Source organism: Orcinus orca, chromosome 11 (assembly GCF_937001465.1).
Source record: "Orcinus orca chromosome 11, mOrcOrc1.1, whole genome shotgun sequence".
Classification (NCBI taxonomy): Eukaryota; Metazoa; Chordata; class Mammalia; order Artiodactyla; family Delphinidae; genus Orcinus; species Orcinus orca.
Genome location: NC_064569.1, coordinates 20,892,437 through 20,916,624, shown reverse-complemented (window position 1 = coordinate 20,916,624; position 24,188 = coordinate 20,892,437). Strand labels below are relative to the sequence as shown.

General features: G+C 38.3%; 1 protein-coding gene across 1 annotated transcript in view; it reads left to right on the top strand.

Annotated features, from left to right (window-relative positions):
* Positions 1–24,188, top strand: part of LMNTD1 (lamin tail domain containing 1) — a 455,425-nt gene that overhangs the window by 176,787 nt on the left and 254,450 nt on the right. The gene's annotated exons all lie outside the window — the stretch shown is intronic.

The window sequence follows — 24,188 nt, the reverse complement described above, 5'->3', positions numbered from 1 at the left end:
AACTTTGGGTTTTGTTTGTTCCTTTTTCTCTAGTTCCTTTAGGTGTAAGGTTACATTGTTTATTTGAGATGTTTCTGGTTTGTTGAGGTAGGCTTGTATTGCTATAAACTTCCCTATTAGAACTGCTTTTGCTGCATCCCATAGGTTTTGGGTCGTCGTGTTTTCATTGTCATTTGTCTCTAGGTATTTTTTGATTTCCTCTTTGTTTTCTTCAGTGATCTCTTGGTTATTTAGTAACATACTGCTTAGCCTCCAGGTGTTTGTGGTTTTACTTTTTTTTCCCTGTTATTGATTTCTTATCTCATAGGATTGTGGTCAGAAAAGATGGTTGATATGATTTCAATTTTCTTAAATTTGCTGAGGCTTGATTTGTGACCCAAGATGTGACCTATCCTGGAGAATGTTCGTTGTGCACTTGAGAAGAAAGTGTAATCTGCTGTTTTTGGATGGAATGTCCTATAAATATTAATTAAATCTATCTGGTCATTTAAAGCTTCTGTTTCTTTCTTAATTTTCTGTTTGGATGATCTGTCCATTGGTGTTAGTTGGGTGTTAAATTCCCCCACTATTATTGTCTTACTGTCGATTTTCTCTTTTATAGCTGTTAGCAGTTGCCTTATGTATTGAGGTGCTCCTATGTTGACTGCATATATATTTATAATTGTTGTATCTTCTTCCTGGATTGATCCCTTGATCATTGTGTAGTGTCCTTCCTTGTCTCTTGTAACAGTCTTTGTTTTAAAGTCTCTTTTATCTGATATGACTGCTGCCACTCCAGCTTTCTTTTGATTTCTATTTGCATGGAATATCTTTTTCCATCCCGTCACTTTCAGTCTCTGTGTGTCCCTAGGTCTGAAGTCGGTCTCTTGTAGACAGCATATATATGGATCTTGTTTTTGTATCCATTCAGCTAGCCTGTGTCTTTTGGTTGGAGCATTTAATCCCTTCACGTTTAAGTTAATTATCGATATGTATGTTCCTATTACCATTTTCTTAAATTGTTATGGTTTTGTTTTCGTAGGTCCTTTTCTTGTCTTGTGTTTCCCACTTAGAGAAGTTCCTTTAGCGTTTGCTGTAGAGCTGGTTTGGTGGAGCTGAATTCTCTTAGCTTTTGCTTGTCTGTAATGCTTTTGGTTTCTCCATCGAATCTGAATGTGATCCTCTCTGGGTAGAGTAATCTTGGTTGTAGGTTCTTGCCTTTCATCACTTTAAATATATCATGCCACCCGCTTCTGACTTGTAGAGTTTCTGCTGAGAAATCAGCTGTTAACCTTATGGGAGTTCCCTTGTATATTAATTGTTTTTCCCTTGTTGCTTTCAATAATTTTTCTTTGTCTTTAATTTTTGTCAATTTGATTACTATGGGTCTCAGTGTGTTTCTCCTTGGGTTTATCCTGCCTGGGACTCTCTGTGCTTCCTGGACTTGGGTGGCTGTTTCCTTTCCCATGTTAGGGAAGTTTTAGACTATAATCTCTTCAAATATTTTCTCAGATCCTTTCTCTCTCTCTTTTCCTTCTGGGACCCCATAATGTGAATGTTGTTGCGTTTAATGTTCTCCCAGAGGTCTCTTAGTCTGTCTTCGTTTCTTTTCATTCTTTTTTCTTTATTCTGTTCCATAGCAGTGCATTCCACCATTCTGTCTTCCAGGTCACTTATCCGTTCTTCTGCCTCAGTTATTCTGCTATTGATTCCTTCTAGTGTATTCTTCATTTCAATTATTGTATTGTTCATCTCTGTTTGTTTGTTCTTTAATTTTTCTAGGTGTTTGTTCTTTAATTCTTCTAGGTCTTTGTTAAACATTTCTTGCATCTTCTCGATCTTTGCCTCCATTGTTTTTCTGAGGTCCTGGATCATCTTCACTATCATTATTCTGAATTCTTTTTCTGGATGGTTGCCTATCTGTACTTCATTTAGTTCTTTTTCTGGGGTTTTATCTTGTTCCTTCATCTGGTACATAGCCCTCTGCCTTTTCATCTTGTCTATCTTTCTGTGAATGTGGTTTTTGTTCCACAGGCTGCAGCATTGTAGTTCTTCTTGCTTCTGCTGTTTGCCCTCTAGTGGATGAGGCTATCTAATAGACTTGTGGAAGTTTCCCTATGGGAGGGACTGGTGGTGGGTAGAGCTGGCTTTTGCTCTGTGGGCAGAGCTCAGTAAAACTTTAATCTGATTGTTTGCTGATGGGTGGGGCTGGGTTCCCTCCCTGTTGGTTGTTTGGCCCGAGGTGACCCAACGCTGGAGCCTGCCCAGGCTCTTTGGTAAGGCTAATGGTGGACTCTGGGAGGGCTCATGCCAAGGAGTACTTCCCAGAACTTCTGCTGCCAGTGTCCTTGTCTGCACGGGGAGCCACAGCCACCCCCCTCCTCTGCAGGTGACCCTCCAACACCAGCAGGAAGGTCTGGTTCAGTTTCCTACGGGGTCATTGCTCCTTCCCCTGGGTCCCGATGCGCACACTACTTTGTGTGTGCCCTCCAAGGGTGGAGTCTGTTTCCCCCAGTCCTGTCAAAGTCCTGCAATCAAATCCTGCTTGCCTTCAAATTCTGATTCTCTAGGAATTCCTCCTCCCGTTGCCAGACCCCCAGGTTGGGAAGCCTGAGGTAGGGCTCAGAATCTTCACTCCAGTGGGTGGAATCTTGTAGTATAATTTTTCTCCAGTTTGTGAGTCACCCACCCAGCAGATATGAGATTTGATTTTATTCTGATTGCGCCCCTCCTACCATCTCATTGTGGCTTCTCCTTTGTCTTTGGTTGTGGGGTATCTTTTTTGGTGGGTTCCAGTGTCTTCCTGTCGATGATTGTTCATCAGTTTGTTGTGATTCTGGTGCTCTCACAAGAGGGAGTGAGCGCCTGTCCTTCTTCTCTGCCATCTTGAACCAATCTCCCAAGCTATAACTCTTAATGATTAATTTTCTCTCTGGAAGTCAAAGAACTGTTAAGTAACCTGCCCAAGGTTATTTCACAGATTAAGTGTCAGAGCAGGATTTAAACCCAATCTGTCTGACTCCAAAGCCGCCTTCCACTGTGCTTTGCTGCCTTTCATTTGAGATGTTGCCAAGTACTTGTGCCACATACTGGCACCTGCAGTTTATTGGGCTGGCACCATCTGGTCAAGGACCCTCCCAGGGTGCTAGCTCATGAGCAGGGGCCAGAGGAGGACCCTTGCCTAAAAGTCCATCCAACTTGTCCAGCTGCAAGTCACAATCTGTTAACTTTGTACCATGGTGACTCCTCAAGGGACCTGCATTCTGGTCAATACAGAGCTGACCACAGTATCTCAAAATGAGTTAAAATGTGTGAATAACCATAAATCATGAGAGGTAGCTTAGAGGCAAAAAGTCAAATGGGACCTATTAATAATAAGAAGAATAAGACTATCATATACATACTGGAGTTTCTAGAAACTAAATGAACATTAAGAAATTTATCTGAATAGGTATAATCTATTATGCAACTAAAACATTGACTATTGCTTAGAACCAGATTTTTAATTAATGTAGCCTTATATGGATAGTAATCGTAATACTATCCATTATCATGAATAGTAATCAAAATAAACATTATTCTTTGGAAAAGCATGATGTCAATAATGCACATCCTATATTATTGAAAAAGAATTCTTCTGCTTCAATGCCAGTTATGTCGATCTGCAGATGAATTTCTTCAGAAAGGTCCTTGAGGGTCTAGATACTTAAAATGTGTGTGCATGTTTTGCAATAGCTTGAATGTGGGTGTGCTGACAATGGAAATAAAAACTTCGGAATTATTACAAATGCACTCCCCCAAACAGATCACTTTTAGTGTGTACAGAGGCAATCTGAACTTGGCCGAAACTGGTATTTCATACAGAGAAGGCTGCTGAGACCAAATGCTAGGATTATTACGGGACCACTAGAGAAATTCTAGATAGCAAGAGTGCAATGAAAGGGTAGAATTTTGTGAGACAAATGACCTTTCAGCATTGCTAAGGAATTCTTGTGGTGGATTTTTCTCCTTAATTCAACAGACAGCAAATAAAGCAATAAATCTGAACATGCCCGACCACTAGGAAATCATTTCTCCTGCTAAATGGAGTTGTAATAGGAAGCAGAACTCAGATGGTCAAGCTGATGAAGTTCTGCTCCCGCAGGGCCCATCTTTCAGTGGTGAGCTTTCTCGAGAGCCCCAAGGCTGATAAGCTGCTGACTCTTGGAGTCCTGCCTCTGCCAGCTGACACGAAGTGGCCAGACACAGAGCAGACCTGTCCTCCTGCATGAGCCAGCCTCACCCTCTTCCTTTCCCAGATGGAAAGGGACTCCAGGGCAGTCAGTGCAGACCCAGTGTGACACAGGGACTTCTGCTATGCACTCGTTTTTTCTCTCAGTCTGCTGATTCCTTTAAGTCTGGAGAACTGGAAACTATCCCTGAAGAAATAGACCTAACCTCTTTCCTGCCAGGAGACACTATAATTTAAGAAAAATGGTCTTTTTTTCCCTAAGGAGCAGATGTTATTTAGATTGTTTTAGGGCTCTCTTTATTCTGGCAAAACTTGTAAAAAATACTTGCTACATAAAATAAGCAAAGCCTGTCTAAAGGATACTTTACACCCAATGTTCCCATTATGCAGTAGTAAAGTTGTCACCAAGTGAACCGTTTTTAAGGATACAGTTATAGCTGGGGTCTAGATCCTGGATCAAGCACTTGTTTTGTTTTCCTGTTTTGTTTTGTTTTCCTTCTATCCATAACTTCATTCTTCTGTATTTCAAGAAAATCTGATTTGGTTAACCATAGAGTTGAATTGTACTTTCACCAGGATCGCCTGTTTTTTTGTGATGCTAAAACATTAAGGGATATGTACTATAAGTGATTTTAGCTAATTGCGTGAAAATTCTCTAAATAACAGAAGAAAAGGCTAATGAACTTCAAGTGAAATTCTTTTTTTTTTTTTTTTTTTGCGGTACTTGGGCCTCCCACCATTGTGGTCTCCCCCGCTGCGGAGCACATGCTCCGGACGCGCAGGCTCAGCGGCCATGGCTCACGGGCTTAGTTGCTCCGCGGCATGTGGGATCTTCCCGGACCGGGGCACGAACCCGCATCCCCTGCATCGGCAGGCGGACTCTCAACCACTGCGCCACCAGGGAAGCCCCAAGTGAGATTCTTGAAGGACTAATTCACTATTAAATCTACTATTCCGCTCCTTGTCCACGTGTAGTTATCAGACAAATCTTCCTTTCAATGTCTTGCTTAAGGTGCAACCATATCACTGCTTAGCTCTTGAAGTGTGTTGTCAACACAAACAAGATCTCTTTTAGGAATAAAATTCTTAAAGCCAAGGCGCTAGGAAAAGATGGTGCAAAACATTGTGTTTTCAAGAAACAAACAACCTTGTTTCTAATGAGGCTGATATCTGACCCATCGGGAGAGGCTCACTCGTCCACGGGGGTGGAGTTGATTGAGTCTGGAAAAGCTGAGAGATCAACTCTGGAGAGGAGCAAACTGGAGTATTGGGCTGGGAACTGGGAAACTTGGGCTCTAGTGCTGGATTTGCCAGTAACATGGCATGCCGAGTTAGGCAATATTACTGTACCCCTCTGGGTTTCAATTCCCTTGTTTATTAGATGAGGAGGGAAAGGCTTTTTAGCAGATTTCCATGGTGGTTGCCAGCCTAACATGCCATGGTCTCGGATTGCACTTGAACTAGCATAAATACCTAAGTCAGAAATATTGTTTGATAGTAATTGGAAATACCTTTCACATTCTCATGTACGTGTATTTGGGATTATACAGTGTGTGCACACGAGTGATTTTTTTCTCTAGTTATTTCTAAGTAATCATGAATTTAAGATAGTTTCATTACATTTTTAGTTCTAAGAAAGGAGAATATGGTTGTAGGATAGTTTGGGCAGGTTCTGTATTTAAGGAACAAATCACTTTTACTAAATTCCTACTTAAAATCCTAAGTGGAATATTGTATTTCCAAGGAACCAATGATCCTACAGGATTTTATAAAAATATTCCTGAATTTTATCCAAGAAGAGGCCTCATTTGAAATTGGTGGGAGTCTATTTCTTAAACAATGATTTTTCTACTTTTTCTTCTAATCAAGTAATTAGAAGAAACTAACTCATTAATTCATTTTGCTATTGCTGAGTGCCTACCAAGTGTAGATCACTGCCAGGCATTGTGGGGATTAGAGAAGTAAATAAGACACAATTCCTGCCCTCAGTATAGGATTATGTTTATATACTCACAGGATTCAGACATTCAAAGAACTAATAGAATGTATCAGTTATTTCTATATTATATTTCTTTTTTTTTTTCTTGTTCCACTTACCTTATATCAAAGAAGGGAGAAGAAACATACCATTTTTGTAAGACCATATTGATAGGGGGAAATGCTTTATCACCAGAAAGAAAGTTTTTGTGGTGCAGAGAGGAGTCATCTTTTGTCTGGTGATGCCAGGGTTGATACAGTGCACAAACCTTGTCCGTTTTGAAACACAACCTGCCCTAATCCTTAGGCATCTGGGTGTGCCTGACATTCATGTCAGCACTGCTTTGAAGGCTGCTGTTTTGCATCACAAAGCAGCTTAAGAGAACCCTTGCTTAGGAGTAGGGAGCGTGGCTATCTATCTCTGCAGCAACTGCAACATGAGTTGTCTTTCCATCTATACAAAGACTGAGGGCGTGAGAAATACCACAGGGCAGAGGGTCTGGGGTCCTGCAACACTGGATGGGAGTCACTTTGCTGTACCCTTGGATGGAGTGTGGATGAAGAATCCCTAATCTAGGACTTCTCTGCTTCCATATTTTTCATGCCAAACTGCATCAGAAATTGGATCGCTACAGCCTATAACCTTCAGACAGTGAAGGCTGGCTACAAACGACACAGTAAACACAAGAAATATGTGGTGACCACACCCAGTTGCAGTGAAAGTCTTGTTTTACTGCTCTTTGGTGGTAAGAATTGACTTTATAGAGTAACTTGGAGGAGAAAGGAGATACGTTAGGAAGTGGAGAATTTCCAGCCGGTTAAGAATAGTGTGAAGGTAGTATTGGCTACCCATCTGGTGTTCACAGCACAGACAAACCAGGAATATGTTGCCACAGGTTGGAGATGAGGGAAATCAAGTAGCCACTGGGGATTTGAACTGTCCTGTCTCTGTGATTCTGTGGTTTAACTCATCTTTCACAAGGTCTCTACTGGAGACTTTAACGCAGGTAAGTGTAGTACAGATATTCCTAAATCCAGTCCCATGCAATATGAGTTCTTGGAGATTCCAGTTATGCCAGAAATAAGAGTTCTGTGACAAAACAGGTTTGGAAAATGCTGGATACTAGACACTAGACCCTTCCATTGGAGATTCACAGTGCGTATTACCAGTGCAGTTGACAAAGTTGGTAGCGAAGAAACTTGTTTAAACTTTAACTCAGTATTTCCCAAACATATTTATTTCAAACATTATAACTCTCCTTGTCCACAAAACTAGTGTTCCAAAATCCACGGCTTGAGAAATGTCCTGTGGGAAAAGGAACGTGACTTTTTGAGTCATGTCAACTTGTTGGTAAGTCTGCTTAAGCCACAGATTAATTGCTTGAGCTTAAAGAAGCTTGTTACCATGGCGAGCTTCAATGCCTTCATCTGAAAAATATAGGAAATACTTTCCCATGTAGGGTCTAATGAGTATTAAGGTAATTCTTGTAAAGTGCCTAACAGTACCTGGGCAACAGCAAGTGCTCAATAATTTATTTATAATTTATGACTACTTCTACCAGTTACTATTATCAGGACTTTTTTTTTTCACTTGGGCACCTAATCATTCCTCTTATAGTTTAAAATCCACTTCCTTTTGTCTATCTTTGATAGAGATAGATATAGTGTCACTAACCATTAAAATAACCCCGATTGCATGATTTGGTGAAACAGTTTCCTGGCCCAGTCTTTAGCCATGGGACAAAAGGCCTCGGCTCTGTGATCCCCAACCCCTAGTTTCAGGGAAGAGCTTTACTTTAAACACTCCTCCTCGACAGACCAGAGCTGAGGGGTACAGTATTACAAAGGAGTCCTAAGCAGGGTGCTTGAAGGTAGAAGAACACCCACTCAAACGGTATTTCCCTTCTTTGAACTTCCACAAAATTTTGTTTCAACTCTAGTTATGGGACTGACATTTTAGGATTGCGGGGGGGGCGCTGTTGTGTACCTATGCCCCCTCCCCTTACATGCATGACATTTATTGTCTGGATCTGACATTTTAAATATTTGTTGTCCTGAATGCAGAGATGGTCCTTCCAACCAATCCATAATCTGAGTCCCCAGGTTCATCCTCAGAATTTAGGCTATTATCTCTATTTTGGCTTTAGTCCTTATAGGAGCAAAATTCTAGTTGAGAAAGCCTAGTGCTGTACAGTGTTTCAATAATGCTTTTCTTTGCAGAACATGACTTCTTCCTGAAATGAAGGACTTAAAAGAAAAAATGCATTATTGTTGTAATGAGGTCAGGAGAATGCTCAGAGTGGATATCTACTCTGTGGTCAATGTTCGAGGTGCAAATTGAAATATATTTTTTCTTGATGACTACTCAGTGCTCTTGTGACGGCATTCTTCTCTCTCGCTCTCTCTTTTGCCAAGAGCCCTTTCTTTGAAAGCATGGTGATTAAGGGCACAGACAGACATGGGTTCAAGTGGCCTGGGACAGGCTGCCTTTTCTGATCCTCAGATTTCCCATTTGTAATAGGGGATAATGATTCTAGGGGTCATCGATAAAAATAAATGTGTATGTAGAGCTTGACACATAGGAAGTGCTCAATCAAAGTTAGCTATCATCATAATCTTTTAGAGTTTATTTCTTAACAAATAATCAAATGATTATCATTATATAACTTATTATATGTGTCGTTTTATTGGGTATTGTGAGATGATTAATACAAAGAAAGCTTCATTCCCACTAGGAGTTTACAGTCTGCTCTAAATGAAATGTAGACATGAGTCATTTCATCTAAACACAGGGAAGAGAAAAGTTTTCTTAATGGGTTCACTGGATCTTCACTGAATTAAGAAATTCAGAAGTAGTATGTATTCCACAACTTTTTCCATCAGAGACAAATATAGCCTAAAATTAGAGATACTTAGGAAGGGCTATTTTACAAATTTAAACTTCATTTAAATTTTATACCAGGCCTTTAAAATATTGTATTCATCGGATTACATTAGTGAGTGCATAATATTATTATCCTCAGACTGCTTCTGGTAGCTCTTCTATATAGGGATCAACAAATATTTTTGAATAAAGGGAATCACAACTAAATGAAGCTCAGTGGTGTTTAGATGGCACAATATATGGGCATGTCATTGCAAGAGAACTTTAATAGCAATAGCTAAAAGAGGGAAATGTTGATGTTGGTAACAATCCAAATAAAGGTGATAAGAGATTAGCTGACAGTAAAGGAAAGTGGGAAACTGGCAATGCCAGTTTGCTAGAAGGGATTTATGGGGATGAGTTTTCCTACCACTATTGCTACTACACAGTGCTTTGGATTTTCACAGCTCTGCGCTTTCCACTTCATTTGAGGGAGAAACGTTTCTTATGTCAACTAAATCTTTTCATCATTTCTAATTTTAAAAAATGAAGGTGAATGATCCATAATTATTCTGGTTTTTTTTTTCTCTAAACCAAAATATGACTTGAATTCTGAATGTACCTTTGGTTTTGCCGATTTGCCTTGTAAATTACATCGTCTGGCTCTCTGAGAGGAAAGTAGGAAAGAATTGTGGCATCTGGGGTTACAAACAATCAACGTTTGAGAGTTCCTTAGGCTAATATTGCCCAACTTATTTTCATATTATAAACTGAATAGAAATCCTGACTTGCAGTATCTCAAAATCCTGGGATTCGTACATCCAGGGCAAGGTGCTTACATCACCTCCTACCCCCTCCAAAACATCCAGACTTTCCTCATGTTAATGAACTCAGTATCTTCCAAACTAGATCAGGTCTCTAAAGCTAAAAATTCCAGATTGACTCTGACTCACAGATTAAAGCAATTATGTCACTTAGTGCTTTCTCATACAAACAGCATAAAGTGAGCGCATATGTTTTGCATCTTTCTCAAAACTTTCTAAGTTTTCTCAAAACTTTCAGGACAGACATAGCATGTCTAACTTTACTGCAAAGATTAACCCGATTATTTAATTTTTTTTTGTTAATATATAAAAGCTCACTGTTTCAAAATCACTTGCTTTTCTAACTACAGGTGTACAAGAAAAATAAACGTGTCGTTAAGTACTTAGTAATAGCAGGTGCCAGGGTGAAAAGTAACTGGAACTCTCATACGCTGCTGATGGGAGTGTAATTTGGTATAATCACTTCAGAAAGCCATTTTTCAGTATCTGCTAAAGCTGAATATATTCATACCCAATGACACAGCAAGGGTTAAAAAAAAGTATAGCTATGTTCATCAAAAACCACGCATAAGAATGTTCATAGCGTCACTATTCATATTAGCCAGAAACTAGTAACTATCCAAATGCCTACCAACATTGAAATGGATAAATAAATGGAAATATACTTATGTAATTGAATACCCCACAGCAATGAGATTACACGACCCACTGCTACATACAACCATATGCATGAAATGCAGAAACATAATTTTGGGCAAAAGAAGGACCTGCTGTGTAATTCCATTTATATAAAATTCAAAAACAAAGCCAGGATAGTGATTGCTTTGGGGTGCTAGTGACTGGGAGAGGGCACGGAAGGCACTTCTGGGGTGCTGGAGGTGCTCTGTTTCTTAAACTCATCAGGCTGTACAGTCGTGCCTTGTGTACTTCTCTGGACATGTGTTGTACTTCCCTTAAAAGTATATTTAAATGCTCTAGTGTCAAAGTTAAGATATTGAACTGATGACATCCAAATAATGCTGTATAAATTAATATGAAAATTGGTCACACCTTTTTCCAGAAAAATCTTACATGCTTCAGCACCTTTATGACTCAAGTTTCGTGCGCTTTCCCTTTCACACTGAGCATCATCCTGGACATTTTGATGTCCTATTTCCTTCAATGCATGAATTAGTCTCTTCTCTGTATGTGTCTGAGATGTAGCTCCCCAAGGTAAAGGATAATTAATTTTATGACTTCTGTTTACCAGAAATACCGAAAGGCCATGAATAGCATTTTCACAGTCTTTGCAGAGGTAGGAGAAAGCAATGATGCTCTATATATGACTCCTAACTCAGTTTTGCTATAATTGGATTAAACAAGATGAAGTATGTAAAAATTACTTTGTAAACAGTGCAATTCAGATGTTTGATGTGATGTGTTTCATTATTTCAAAACATCTCTCAGTAAAAGGTGCAACATTAAGAAATCAATTAAGAAAGCAGTCAGAAGTGAAATCTCCTTTCAATGAAAGTATCAACTATAAGATAAATCTCTAGATGGTGTTTGCCCATTCACATACATGTGTTGAAAGTGTTTCAACATTTTAAGTGACCATAAAAAGAAGGAAACGAAGGTTCTCAGTAAGGAAAAATCACTTACCTTTCTGTACTTTTTGTACTGTTGACATGTAACCATTGAAGATCAAGCATTCTCTGTTTCACAGGATGTTATTTTACGTGCAATTCACAATTTCAGTGTGGTATTAAAGAATGAGCACCACACTCTAATGAAGAAGTTTCTTGAGCACCAGACATACTTCTATCAGTGGCTGGAGGACCTTGGAAAGGAATTTAGAGTGACAGAAAATTAGAGATGAAAAATACTTAGTCTCAACCTGCCATTTTTAAAATGAAGATGCCGAGACCAAGAAATATGGAATAATCATAAAATACTGTTAGTAATGGCTCCAGGACTAGCACCAAATTCTCTAAAAACTAGTATGCCATTATTACTTTGCCCAAAGAGAGCAATTTTTTTAGTTACATAACTTAAAATATAAAAATCAAGTCAATCTCAAAGCCTTAAAACTTACATCTGACTTAATTTTTTTCAATTACCCAATCTTTTTATTTTTATACTTCACTTTTACTTAACTGAAGGGTTGATATACAACTATCTAGGCTTTTCTGTTCTGCACTAAAGCATACGTTTCTCTGTATTAGAATTTAAGGATTACACGGTCATACGCTCACACACATACAAACATATATATTTTAGCTGAAAAGTAGCTCATTTCATTCCTTGTAGTTGGGATCTCCCATAATTTTGAATTTTGATTCATTCTACCATTGAATATCGGTGCAGAGTTGAGGGTCATGGGAGGACAGATAGTACAGGAGAAATACAAGTTTTCTTCCAGATATCATAAAATTTCTTATATATATGTCTCATTTTTATCAAAAGTGGAAAAGCAAGTCCCCATCTATTTCACTGCATAGAATGGTCAATGAAACTTTACTACTTTGAAGTTGTAAGAAGTTTGGTTGCTAACCAAACTGAGAAAATAAAGGCATAACTTTTCTTTCTGCCAGAGGAGATGAAATAATATGAGAAAAAGTTTAAAATTAAGATTTGCATCTACACCCTTAAAATATAGTTCTTATCTACTAAGTGCAAAATTTTGTGATGACTAAATGACTTGAAGGCTCAGAAATGGTAAAAAAGCAACGAGAGTTGGTTTTGAGGTAGTATCCTGCCACTTTCATCTTTGGCAAGCCACTTGGTCTCCCCTTCACAGATTTCAAGTGACAATTAGGTAAGATATGTTACATCTGTGAAAGTGCTTTGGAAAGTGAAATATACAACTGTAAAATGGTATTATTGTTATTAACTCATTATATATGTCTGCTGAGAGGCTGGCATCATTTTACACTGCTGGAAAGTACTTTTCTATTTTGCACCTTCCTCCCTGCTTCCACATTTTCTTCAACATGTTTTGCAAGAATGTTTTCCTGGCTGGCCAAACTTAAATACTCAGTAGGAAAACTTTGGATTCCTAGTACATTAGAGAGAAAAATAATTAGTTAAAATGAGAAAATTATTTCACAGGTTTTTTTTTAATGTGTATTTTTTTTTCTTATTAGTCATCCATTTTATACACATCAGTGTATACATGTCAATCCCAATCTCCCAGTTCATCACACCACCACCCCGCCGCTTTCCCCGCTTGGTGTCCATACGTTTGTTCTCTACATCTGTGTCTCAATTTCTGCTCTGCAAACTGGTTCATCTGTACCATTTTCTAGGTTCCACATATATGCGTTAATATACGATATTTCTTTTGTTCTTTCTGACTTACTTCACTCTGTATGACACTCTCTAGATGCATCCACATCTCTACAAATGACCCGATTTCGTTCCTTTTTATGGCTGAGTAATATTCCATTGTATATATGTACCACATCTTCTTTATACGTTCGTCTGTCAATGCGCATTTAGGTTGCTTCCACGTCCTGGCTATTGTAAATAGTGCTGCAATGAACATTGGGGTGCATGTGTCTTTTTGAATTATGGTTTTCTCTGGGTATATGCCCAGTAGTGGGATTGCTGGGTCATATGGTAATTCTATTTTTAGAGGTTCTTTAAGAACCTCCATACTGTTCTCCATAGTGGCTGTATCAATTACATTCCCACCAACAGTGCAAGAGGGTTCCCTTTTCTCCACACCCTCTCCAGCATTTGTTGTTTGTAGATTTTCTGATGGTATCCATTCTAACGGGTGTGAGGTGATACCTCATTTCATTGTTTTCTTTTCTTTAATTAATTAATTTATTTTTGGCTGCGTTCGGTCTTTGTTGCTACGCGGGCTTTCTCTAGTTGTGGCGAGCAGGGTCTACTCTTCGTTGCGGTGCACAGGCTTCTCATTGCGGTGGCCTCCCTTGTTGTGGAGCACGGGCTCTAGAGCAGAGGCTCAGTAGTTGTGGTGCACGGGCTTAGTTGCTCTGCGGCATGTGGGATCTTCCTGGACCAGGGCTCGAACCCGTGTCCCCTGCATTGGAAGGCAGAATCTTAACCATTGCGCCACCAGGGAAGCCCATCATGGTAGTCTTTGATTTGCATTTCTCTAATAATTAGTAATGTTGAGCAGCTTTTCATGTGCCTCTTGTATGTCTTCTTTAGAGAAATGTCTATTTAGGTCTTCTGCCCATTTTTGGATTGGGTTGTTTGCTTTTTTAATATTGAGCTGCATGAGCTGTTTATATATTTTGGAGATTTAATCCTTTCTCTGTTGATTCGTTTGCAAATATTTTCTCCCATTCTGAGGATTGTCTTTTCGTCTTGTTTATGGTTTCCTTTCCTGTGAGAAAGCTTTTAAGTTTCATTAAGTCCCATTTGTTTATTTTTGTTCTTATTTCCATTACTCTAGGAGGTAGATCAAAAAACTATCTTGCTGTGATTTATGTCAAAGAGTGTTCTTCTTATGTTTTCCTCTAAGAGTTTTATAGTGCCCGGTCTTACATTTAGGTCTCTGATCCATTTTGAGTTTATTTTTGTGTATGGTGTTAGGGAGTGTTCTAATTTCATTATTTTACATGTAGCTGTCCACTATTCCCAGCACCGCTTATTGAAGAGACTGTCTTTTCTCCATTGTATATCCTTGCCTCCTTTGTCATACATTAGTGGACCATTGGTGCATGGGTTTATCTCTGGGCTTTCTATCCTGTTCCGTTGAACTATGTTTGTTTTTGAGCTAGTACCATATTGTCTTGATTACTGTAGCTTTGTAGTATAGTCTGAAGTCAGGGAGTATGATTCCTCCAGCCATTTTTTTCCCTCAAGATTGCTTTGCCTATTTGGGGTCTTTTGTGTCTCCATACAGATTTTAAGATTTTTTATTTTAGTTCTGTAAAAAGTGCCGTTGGTAATTTAATAGGGATTGCATTGAATCTGTACATTGCTTTTGGTAGTATAGTCATTTTCACAATATTGATTCTTCCAATCCAAGGACATGGTATATCTCTCCATCCGTTGGTATCATCTTTAATTTCTTTCATCATTATAGTTTTCTGCATACAGGTCTTTTGTCTCCCTAGGTAGGTTTATTCCTAGCTATTTTATTCTTTTGGTTGCAGTGGTAAATGGGAGTGGTTTCCTTAATTTCGCTTTCAGATTTTTTGTTATTAGTGTATAGGAATGCAAGAGATTTCTGTGCATTAATTTTGCATCCTGCAACTTTACCAAACTCATTGATTAGCTCTAATAATTTTCTGGTGATATCTTCAGGATTCTCTATGTATAGTATCATGTCATCTGCAAACAGTGACAGTTTTACTTCTTCCTTGCCAATTTGTACTACTTTTCTTTCTTTTTCTTCTCTGATTGCCATGGCTAGGACTTCCAAAACTATGTTGAGTAATAGTGGTGAGAGTGGACATGCTTGTCTTTTTCCTGATCTTAGAGGAAATTCTTTCAGTTTTTCACCATTGAGAATGATGTTTGCTGTGGATTTGTCATATATGGCCTTTATTATGTTGAAGTAGTTTCCCTCTATGCCCACTTTCTGGAGATTTTTTATCATTAAAGGGTGTTGCATTTTGTCAAAAGCTTTTTCTGCATCTATTGAAATGATCATATGGTTTTTATTCTTCAGTTTGTTAATATGGTGTATCACATTGATTGATTTGCATATATTGAAGAATCCTTGCATCTCTGGGTTAAATCCCACTTGATCATGGTGTATGATCCTTTTAATGTGTTGTTGGATTCTGTTTGCTAGTATTTTGTTGAGGATTTTTGCATCTATATTCAACAGTGATATTGGTGTATAATTTTCTTTTTCGGTAGTATCTTTGTCTGCTTTTGGTATCTGGGTGATGGTGGCCTCATAGAATGAGTTTGGGAGTGTTCCTTCCTCTGCAATTTTTTGGAAGAGTTTGAGAAGGATGGGTGTTAGCTGTTCTCTAAATGTTTGACAGAATTCACCTGTGAAGCCATCTGGCCCTGGGCTTCTGTTTCTTGGAAAATTTTTAATCACAGTTTCAATTTCATTACTTGTAATTGGTCTGTTCATATTTTCTATTTCTTCCTGGCTCAGTCTTGGAAGGTTATACCTTTCTAAGAATTTGTCCATTTCTTCCAGGTTGTCCATTTTATTGGCATAGAGTTGCTTGTAGTCATGTCTTAGGATGCTTTGTATTTCTGCGGTATCTGTTGTAACTTCTCCTTTTTCATTTCTAATTTTATTGATTTGAGTCCTCTCCCTCTTTTTCGTGATGATTCTGGCTAGTGGTTTATCAATTTTGTTTATGTTCTCCAAGAACCAGCTTTTAGTTTTATTGATCTTTGCTATTGTTTTGTTTCTATTTCATTTATTTCTGCTCTGATCTTTATGATTTCTTTCCTTCTGCTAACTTTGGGTTTTGCTTGTTCTTCTTTCTCTAGTTCCTTTAGGTGTAAGGTTAGATTTTTTATTTGAGATTTTTCTTGTTTCTTGAGGTACGCTTGTATAGCTATAAACCTCCCCCTCAGAACTACTTTCGCTGCATCCCCTAGGTTTTGGATCGTCGTATTTTCATTGTCATTTGTCTCTAGGTATTTTTTGATTTCCTCTTGAGATCTTAAGTGATCTCTTGGTTATTTAGTAACGTATTGTTTAGCCTCCACGTGTTTGTGTTTTTTACGGCTTTTTCCCTGTAATTCATTTCTAATCTCATAGCGTTGTGGTCAGAAAACATGCTTGATATGATTTCAATTTTCTTAAGTTTACTGAGGCTTGATTTGTGACCCAAGATGTGATCTATCCTGTAGAATGTTTTGTGCACACTTGAGAAGAAAGTGTAGTCTGCTGTTTTTGGATGGAATGTCCTATAAATATCAATTAAATCTATCTTGTCTATTTTGTCATTTAAAGCTTGTGTTTCCTTATTAATTTTCTGTTTGGATGACCTGTCCATTGGTGTAAGTGAGATGTTAAAGTACCCCAGTATTATTGTGTTACTGTTTATTTCCTCTTTTATAGCTGTTAGCAGTTGCCTTATGTATTGAGGTGCTCCTTTGTTGGGTGCGTATATATTTCTAATTGTTTTATCTTCTTCTTGGATTGATCCCTTGATCATTATGTGGTGTCCTTCCTTGTCTCTTGTAACATTCTTTATTTTAAAGTCTATTTTATCTGATATGAGTATTGCTACTCCAGCTTTCTTTTGATTTCCATTTGCATGGAATACTTTTTCCATCCCCTCACTTTCAGTCTATATGTGTCCCTAGGTCTGACTTGGGTCTCCTGTAGACAGCATGTATCTGGGTCTTGTTTTTGTATCCATTCAGCAATCCTGTGTCTTTTGGTTGGAGCATTTAATCCATTCATGTTGAAGGTAATTATTATTTTTTTGGTGAATATATGATCCAATTTTTTTAAATTTTATTTATTTATTTATTTTTGGCTGTGTTGGGTCTTCGTTTCTGTGCGTGGGCTTTCTCTAGTTGCGGCGAGTGGGGGCCACTCTTCATTGGGGTACGCAGGCCTCTCACTGTCACAGCCTCTCTTGTTGCGGAGCACAAGCTCCAGATATGCAGGCTCAGTAGTTGTGGCTCATGGGTCTAGTTGCTCTGCGGCATGTGGAATCTTCCCAGAGCAGGGCTCGAACCCATGTCCCCTGCATTGCCAGGCAGATTCTCAACCACTGCACCACTAGGGAAGCCCCTAAGGTAATTATTGATATGTATGTTCCTATTACCATTTTCTCAATTTTGGGGGGTTTGTTTTTGTAGGTCCTTTTCTTCTCTTGTGTTTCCCACTTAGAGAAGTTCCTTTAGCATTTGTTGTAGAGCTGGTTTGGTGGTGCTGAATTCTCTTAGCTTTTGCTTGTCTGTAACGCTTTTGATTTCTCCATTGATTCTGAATGAGATCCTTGCTGGGTAGAGTAATCTTGCTTGTAAGTTCTTCCCTTTCATCACTTTAAGTATATCATGCCACTCCCTTCTGGCTTGTAGATTTTCTGCTGAGAAATCAGCTGTTAACCTTATGGGAGTTCCCTTGTATGTTATTTGTCGTTTTTCCCTTGCTGCTTTCAGTAATTTTTCTTTGTCTTTAATTTTTGCCAATTGGATAACTGTTTCTTGGTGTGTTTCTCCTTGGGTTTATCCTGTATGGGACTCTCTGTGCTTCCTGCACTTGCGTGGCTATTTCCTTTCCCATGTTAGGGAAGTTTTCGACTATAATCTCTTCAAATATTTTCTCTGATCTTTTCTCTCTTCTCCTTCTGGGACCCCTATAATGTGAATGTTGTTGCATTTAATGTTGTCCCAGGATCTCTTAGGCTGTCTGCATTTCATTTTATTCGTTTTTCTTTATTCTGTTCTTCAGCAGTGAATTCCACCATTCTGTCTTCCAGGTCGCTTATCCATTCTTCTGCCTCAGTTATTCTGCTACTGATTCCTTCTAGTGTAGTTTTCATTTCAGTTATTGTTTTGTTAATCTCTGTTTGTTTGTTCTTTAATTCTTCTAGATCTTTATTAAACATTTCTTGCATCTTCTCAATCTTTGCCTCCATTCTTTTTCCGAGGTCCTGGATCATCTTCACTATCATCATTCTGAATTCTTTTTTCTGGAAGATTGCCTATCTCCATTTCATTTAGTTGTTTTTCTGGGGTTTTATCTTGTTCCTTCATCTGGTACATAGCCCTCTGCCTTTCCATCTTGTCTGTCTTTCTGTGAATGTGGTTTTTGTTCCACAGGCTGCAGGATTGTAGTTCTTCTTGCTTCTGCTGTCTGCCTTCTCTGTTTCACAGTTAAGAGATCTCATCAAAAACTCTTTGGGTGAGAAGAAATCCGATCTCTGAGTCATAGATCCACATACAGATATCACAGTGTAATGGTGTTGTCAAACTATTATCCATTTTGTAACTGATTATTTCATGAATTGAAATACATGGAGAAATGTACCTTGTGGAATGTATTTTTGGTGTTGATTCCTATGTTTAGGGATAGATGTATTCTAGGAAGAATATTTGTATTTTTTAATGGAACATATAATAGCATGCTTTGTACTTACAGAAATATAAGGAATTGTCAACAATCTAAGCATACCTAGAGACAAGGCTAATTCAAAGAAGTTCTATTAATGTTATAATGGATTCTACTACTTATAAATGTCTAAGATTCCATATTTGCAAATCATATTTAACTAATTTGATTAAGTGCCATGGCAAGGCATTCTGCAAGGTGCTAAGGTTTTGTATAGGTGATGAAGTGCATATATTTCATTCGACAACATTCCTTTCCATCTTATTTCTGAGTTTCTCATTTCTCTAGTTTAGGTTATAACCTCTGGGCAGAAATCATGTTTTATAGTGGAAAAAAGGCAGATGAGCAGATAAAAGGACATAAGAAAATTTCATAGTAGAAAGAAAGAAAGAACCTAAGATAATAAAAGCTACAAGAAGGAAGTTATGGCTCTTAGTGTTATTAATTTATTAAAGGAGCCTATGGATAAAGACTCAATATGGTCAAGATATCAGTGCTTCCCAACTTGATCTATAAATTCAACACAATCCCACTCAAAATCCTGGAAGGTTACTTTGTGAATACTGACGAACTTATTCTAAATTTAATATGAAAAGCAAAAGACCCAGAATAGCCAACAGAATATTGAAGGAGAGGAACAAAGTCAGAGAACTGCTGCTCTCTGACTTCAAGATTTATTATAAAGTTATAGTAATCAGGATGATGTGGTATTGGTGAAAGCATAGACAAATAGAGCAATGGAACAGAATAGAGGGCCTATAAAGAGACCCACAAAAATATAGACAGCTGATCTTTGACAAAGGAGCAAAGGCAATACATTAAAACAAAGAGAGTTTTCTCAATAAATGGTACTGGAATAACTGAATATCTCTGTGCAAAAGAGTGGATCTCAACACAGACCTTACACCTTTCACAAAAATTAACTCAAAATCGATCATAGACCTAAATGTAAAACACAAAACTATAAAACTCCTTGAAGATAACATAGGAAAAATCTACATGACCTTGGATTTAGCAATGGCTTTTTTTTTTTTTTTTTTTTTGCGGTACGCGGGCCTCTCACTGTTGTGGCCTCTCCCGTTGCGGAGCACAGGCTCCGGACGCGCAGCCTCAGCGGCCATGGCTCACGGGCCCAGCCGCGGGGCATGTGGGATCTTCCCAGACCGGGGCATGAACCCATGTCCCCTGCGTCGGCAGGCGGACTCTCAATCACTGCGCCACCAGGGAAGCCCTAGCAATGGCTTTTTAGATGCAACACAAAAAGCACAATTCATGAAAGAAAAAATTGACAAGTTGGACTTCATTAAAATTGAAAACTTCCACTCTGTGAAAGACACTGTTAAAAGAATGAAAAGAGAAGCCACGACTGGTAAAAATAAATTGCAAACCACATATCCAATAAAGGACAGGTATCCAAAATATACAGAACTCTTAAAACTCATAATAAGAAATAAGAAAACAACCAAATTCAAGGATGGGCAAAAGACCTGAAGAGACACCTCACCAAAGAAAATATACAGATGGCAAAAAAGAATATGAAAAGATGCTCCACATCATAGGTCATCAGTGAAATGCAAGTTAAAATAACAATGAGAGGGACTTCCCTGGTGGTCCAGTGGTAATGAATCTGCCTTCCAGTGCAGGGGAAGCGGGCTTGATCTCTGGTCAGGGAACTAAGATCCCACATGCCGCGGGGCAACAAAGCCCACGCGCCACAACTACTGAGCTCAGCTAGAGAGCCCATGTGCCACAAACTACAGAGCCTATGCCCTCTGGAGCCCATGTCACAGCTAGAGAAAAGAAAACCTGCACTCCACAATTAGAGAGAAGCCCCCATGCTGCAACGAGTGCCACAGTGAAAAATCCCACATGCCGCAATGAATATCCCATGTGCAGCAACAAAGACATGATGCAGGGCTTCCCTGGTGGCGCAGTAGTTGAGAGTGCACCTGCCGATGCAGGGGACACGGGTTCGTGCCCCAGTCCGGGAGGATCCCACATGCCACGGAGCGGCTGGCCCATGAAGCCATGGCCACTGAGCCTGCGCTTCCGGAGCCTGTGCTCCGTGGGAGAGGCCACGGCAGTGAGAGGCCCGCGTACCGCAAAAAAAAAAAAAAAAAAAAAAAAAAAAAGGACATGATACAGCCACATAAATAAATAAATATTTTAAAAAGAAATAACAATGAGATACCACTATGCACCTATTAGAACGGCCAAAATCCAGAACACTGACAATACCAAATGCTGATGAGGTTGTGAAGCAAGAGGAACTCTCATTCATTGCTGATGGTAATACAAAATGGTACAGACACTTTGGAAGACAGTATGTCAGTTTCTAAGAAAACTGGACTTTTACCATAAGATCTAGCAATCACACTCCTTGGTATTTACCCAGATGAATTGAAGACCTGGCCACACAAAAACCTAGCAGTTTTATAGCAGTTTTATTCATAATTGCTAAAACTTGGAAGTTACCAAGATATCTTTCAATAGATGGACAGGTAAACAAACTGTGGTACATCCATACAATGGAATATCATTAACAATAAAAAGAAAGGATCTGTTAAGTAATAAGAAGACATGGAGGGAGCTTAAATGCGTATTGCTAAGTGAAAGAAGTCAATCTAAAAAGGCTACATAACATGTGATTCCAACTATTTGACATTCTGGAAAAGGCAAAACTATACAGACTGAAAAAAATTAATGCTTGGCAGGGGTGGGGGAAGGGAGAGATGATAGGTGGAGCGCAGGGAATTTTCAGGTCAGTGAAGCTCTTCTGTATGATACTATAAATGGTGATACATGTCATTATACATTTGTCCAAACCCATGGAATGTACAACACAAAGAGTGAATTCTAATGTAATATATGTACTTCAGTTAATAGTCATGTATTAATATTAGCTCACAAATTAAAACAAATGTAACACACTTAATGCAAGATGTAAATAATAGGAGAAATCTGGAAAAGGGTGGGGGGATATGGGAACTTTCTGTACTTTGCACCCAAATTTTCTAAAAACCTTGAACTGCTAAGAAAATGAAGTCTATTCATTAAAAAAGAAATAAAAAGATCTCATGTTTAGCATTCATTAGGGGCAATTAGCTATTCATTTGGCAAACATGTTTTTAAGGGTCTTTCTAAAATCTGCTCAATTGTTTGAATTTAGATGAAGGTCATACTGTCTAATTATAAATTGTAATAGTTCATGATGAGTTCAAAGTTCTTACTACAGCAGTCGTATTTACTGTTAAATCATTACACTGTCTTTTTGCCAGCATTTTCCAAATTAAAAGCCTAAAGAATGTTAATCCTACAAAATGGTCTTGGAAGAAAGTTTCTATGGTCAAACTAATTAGGGAAATACTGAATAATAGTCCTCTATTGGAAATTCACAGTGCATATTTGCATATTAAAATCTCCCAGAAGTCCTGCCCAAAAGAAATCAATTAACTGTGTTTAGTTCAGACTTTTTCAATTATTAAACCATGGAATACCCTTTTTGAGTAAAATCCATGGGATGTTGGTTCTGAGGAACATACTTAGAAAAGTGCTGCATAATGCACTTGTGAAATGCTTTATTTCAAATAAATTGGACCTAAATAATTTTTACAGCTGTACTGAAATAAAATAAATATACGTTATGGTGTGAATGTTCATATACCCCACGTCCATGCCATATTCACACCTTGAAATCCTAACCCCCAAAGATGATGGCATTGGGAGATGGGACCTTTGGGAGACACTTAAGGCATGAGGGTGGAACCCTCATGAATGAGATTAATGCCTTGTGAAAGAGGCCCCAGAGAAATCCCTAACCCCTTCTACCACGTGAGGACAAAGAGAGAAGGCATCGTCTGTGAACAAGGAAGAGGGCCCTCACCAGAGTGCCCGTCCCGGTGACTTGATATTAGACTTCCCAGCCTCCAGGGCTGGAAAAAAGAAATGTTTGCTGCTTAAGCTACCCAGTCTATGGTAATTTGTTATGTAGCCCAAACTGACTAACACACGGTATGTACTCTCTTTTCTCTGGCTTCTTTCACCCAGCATAAATATGTTGAGATTCATCCATGTTGTTGCATGTGTAGTTCATTCTCTTTCGTTACTGAATGTATTTTATTTTATGGCTATACCACTATTTTTTTTTTTTATCCATTAACCGGTTGATGAACATTTGGATTATTTCTAGTGTTTGGCTATTACAATAAAGCTGCTTTGCACATTTGTGTGCAAGTCTTTGTACAGACATATGCTTTCCTTTCCCTTAATACATAGAAATGGAAAAGCTGAATTATATGGTAGGTGGATGTTTAACTCTTGAACTGTTTCTCAAAGTCATTGAACCATGTTACAGTTCCATAAGCAAGGTATACAAGTTCTTTGTCAATACTTTGTATGGCTTGTTAATTTCTGCCATTTTAATAGATGTGTAGTAGTGTCTTGTTGTTTTTTTAATTTGCATTCCTTCATGAGTAATGACACTGAACATTTTTTCATGTGCTTATTTGCCGTTTGTAGATCTTCTTTGATGAATGGCTGTTGAAATCTTTTGCTCATTTTAAAAAACATTGGGTTGTTTGTTTTCTTACTATAGAGATTAGAAAGTTCCTTATATGTTTGGGATATGATTTCTTTGTCAAATACATGAAGTAAAGGTATTTTCACTCAGTCTGTAACTTATCTTTTCATTCTCTCTTAACAGCATCTTTCAGAGAGAAAGTCCTTAATTTTGATGAAGTCTCATCTATCAACTTTTTTCTTTTATGGATTGTGCCTCTAGCTTTGTCTATGTTGTGTGAGGGATGGATGGGAGTATTTGTTTGGGTTTTTTTTTCACATGTGGGTGTTCAATTATTCCAGCATCATTCATTGAAGATGCTCCCCTTTCTCCACTGGATTGCCTTTACACATTTGTCAAAAATCAGTTGCCCATCTAAGTAACGTACAGAAAACTCTCAGAGCTAATAAATGATATCAGACTGTAATTGTGGATTTGTTCATTTCTCCTTGAAGTTTTATCCATTTTGCTTCACATATTTTGGAGGTCTGTTATTAGATGTCTAAATGTTTGGGACTATTATGCCCTCTTGATGAACTGACCCCCTTTATCATTATGAAATGCTTCTCTTTATCCATGGTAACCTTGTCTGCTCTGGTATCAAGGTAACTGTGCCAGGGTTCTGATTCACATTAGCAGGCTACATCATTTTGTATCCTTTACATTTAACTTATTTGTAGCTTTCATACAAGAAATATACTTGGGTCTATTTTACCTAATATAACAAGCTCTGCTTTTAATTGATGTGT